The sequence below is a fragment of the Cryptomeria japonica genome, chromosome 10, assembly GCF_030272615.1.
Source record: "Cryptomeria japonica chromosome 10, Sugi_1.0, whole genome shotgun sequence".
NCBI lineage: Eukaryota > Viridiplantae > Streptophyta > Pinopsida > Cupressales > Cupressaceae > Cryptomeria > Cryptomeria japonica.
Genome location: NC_081414.1, coordinates 901,853,168 through 901,856,506, shown reverse-complemented (window position 1 = coordinate 901,856,506; position 3,339 = coordinate 901,853,168).

Sequence of the window (3,339 nt, the reverse complement as noted above, 5' to 3'; positions counted from 1 at the left end):
TCTTCTATTGTTTTTTGGTATTTGAATTAAAGCACATCACTGCTTGATGAGCTTATTTCCAGGATTTTACCTTATGATCTGTATCATAATCCTGTTTATTAACATAGATCTCACATGTTTAATCATCTGCTGTTAATTATTGCTGTCATCTTTAATGAGTTAATGTGCCAACCAAGTGTCTTTGTCAAGCTTTATGTTAACGCAAAAACCTACTATTGTTTACCAGGTTCAGCAGACAGGATAATTTAAAATGAAAAGCAGGATCTTGAGGCTCAAATATAAATTATTCTAGATGGCAACTCTTAGAATTAAAGATATTCATCATAGAAAATCTAAGGCCCATCAATAGATAGTAAGTTTTGCTTGTTAAAAGATATGTTTCACAGCATTTCGGAGACAGAGACGGTGGGATGGCAGCCCAGAGGCTAATTTTTGTATATATATATATATATATATATAGAGAGAGAGAGAGAGAGAGAGAGAGATTTCAAATGACATCAAAATTAAGACAGTAACAGCAGTATAATAGCAATAAATTTAATCATGACAGCTATAAAATTAAGACAGTAATAGCAGTATAATATATTATAATTCAGATTCATAGCTATGATATAAGTTATATGAACAGTTAACACTATTTTTTAATTGTCATGAAGAAATTTTAAAATAGTTATATAACAGTAGACAGTTATATAAGTTCTTCAGATTCATGAAGGATTTTCTTAATGTTATGGAGAGATTTTGTTCTTAAAACATTATTAAAAATTGCCTTGCCATCAGGGACGTTTCAGATGTCCCCGCCCCCGGCCATCCTGGGGGCATCTAAATGTCCCCATGGCATTTCCTGTTCCTGCAACACATTTCCAAAATGTCTCAGAATTTGACGATTTTTGGAGATGGCCAAGGGATGGGGGTTTGAGGGCCAGGGACGAGTCCCCATGGAACACAGGTTAAAAGTAGAAAAGAACATTAGTTCTGATTTTTATAGTTTTGGAATTTATGTAAAGACTTAATGTGTGTGTCACATCCATAAATATTAGCAATAAAATTAGCACTCTTAATTGGAAAGGATGCAAATCATACGAATGATGACCAATTTTTTCACATCTATTATATTAATTGAAGAGAAAGTTGAAACAGTCCATTTGTATACATTACAGTCACGACTGCTTGGAAGATCTGATCATCTGTTGTTGTACAGCAGTAGCAGCCTAGTATCTACTTGTTATTCTTAAACGACGTTCCCACGAATTTGGATTAATTTTACACGACTCTATGAGTGATGTAGAGATTTATATAGAAGCAGCAATATATTTCCTCTCTTATTGACTACGAGAAGTAAACATTTTTTCTACATAAGAGCAGAAGGTACAACACAGGGCTTGATAAATTGGTACCTTGACGATTTAAGGCACAACTTATTATCTTTTATTGAATTCTTTTAAGAAGTTGCAGGATTTATAGTGCTAAATGCCGACTAGGTTAATTTACAGAAGTTTTTGGTGGAGGCATATAGACTTGATATGTGCCAATTTCACATTGGCAAGATGCTGGAATACCTTGGTAACCTTTTGGCCTTGGATCAGAGCTGTTAATCTGCTATTGCCCTGGAATATATTTCTCAAATGTTATTTGAGCTACCAACCTTTCTAGAGATACAAGTACACAGACTAAGATGTTAATGGTGTTACTCAGTATTTAAAAGTAATGTTGCCACTAAATCCAAGTTTGTAGATGGTAACATGTGGGGTTTATTATGAGAATTAACAGATATTGTTTGTTGAGATCTGTTATTATCAAACATTTGTGCGGTTCAGCTTTGAACAATATATCACATTATAGTTTGACATCCAATGGAACATCAAGTTGTCATTGTAGTTATGTGTTTATAAGGAACACTACTCTTATTATCATTCTAGAGAATAACTTAGGAATATCAAAATTCCTGAACTTTCAATGCTATGAATAAATCTTGCACTCAAACTGGTACTTTATTATGAGTAGCTTATAATACTGTAAAAAAAATAATTGTTAATCATGTAGCTGTCTTTATCGGGTTAAATTCAAATTTCGTAAGATTGTTTTCTTCATAACGTGAATGCTATGTTGTTCGTGTTAAAAAGACGACGTCTCAATCTTGCATATGATAAAAACAGTAAAAACTAAAATAGGTGTTTTTCTATGACAAGTAAAGCATATTGCATGAAGATATGCACAAGTTGATGCTCAAGATAATTATGATATTTATGATGATTTTCATTATATTTTTATTAGTTGTTTCTATAATCGAACCTTACTACTAGAAGGTTCTTACATTCAATGTTAGTGAGTTTAGTATGTATTTGAAATTCTTTCTAGATTTAGTTGAGGTGTACATTCGTATAAGAACTTGTATTGTAAGGGTGTTGCAATCCATAACAATATTTGATAATACATTGTGCAGGTTTTCAAGTGTGGGGGTGTTCCTTCAAAAGGTTTTCACGATGTTAAATTTTATTTGTTTCTTCAAATCCCTATAATAGTTGAATTGAAATTTGCATAACATTGCTTTTAAGATTAATGTAAAAAGTGTTTCTACACAACTTTGCTTCCTTACAAGTGGTATAAGCATTTGGCTAGTTGTGGTACTATTTCTTGGGTACATGGTTTTTTGAGATAATCAATGTTTGAGTGGGAGCTTGTGCAAAGTATTTCATGTTTTGTATTGTAGGATGCTAGAGATGGTGACAACATCTAGGAGAATTGAAGTAGAGAAGTTTTTTGGCACAAGATTTGAAATGTGGAAGCTAAAGATAGAAGATCTATTCATTGATCAAGATCAATGAGGTGTGGTAGATAATAATGTCTAGAGGCCTATGAGTCCAACTTTGGATGTAAAATATGATGTAATGGATAGAAAAGTTAAAGGTCTAATATGACTATGCTTTGCAAACTCAATTTTGATAAATGTCCACAAAAAAACCCACTTCAAAGAAGTTATGGACAAAGTGGAGTAAGATATATCAAGCCAAATTTCTAGTAAATAAGATTTTTTTGAGGAAGAAAATGTATTCCTTGAAAATGGAGGCAAACAAATCATTAATCATCCAAAAACTTTCAATATGTGGGCAATTTAGTTGGCCTTAGTTGGGGTGAAGATTTGCTATGTTCATTGTCGGTCTCGTGGGATAGCTTGGTCATGGCTATCGAGAGCACTTTAGTCATCTTGAAGATGGAAGACGTTGTTAGTTCTCTACTCTTTGGTGAAATCAAAAGGAAGGCCTCTCTAAATGCCAAAGAGGCTTTGACTATTTGAGAAAGACCAAAAGAATGAGGCAAAAATAAGAAGCAACATGGTTG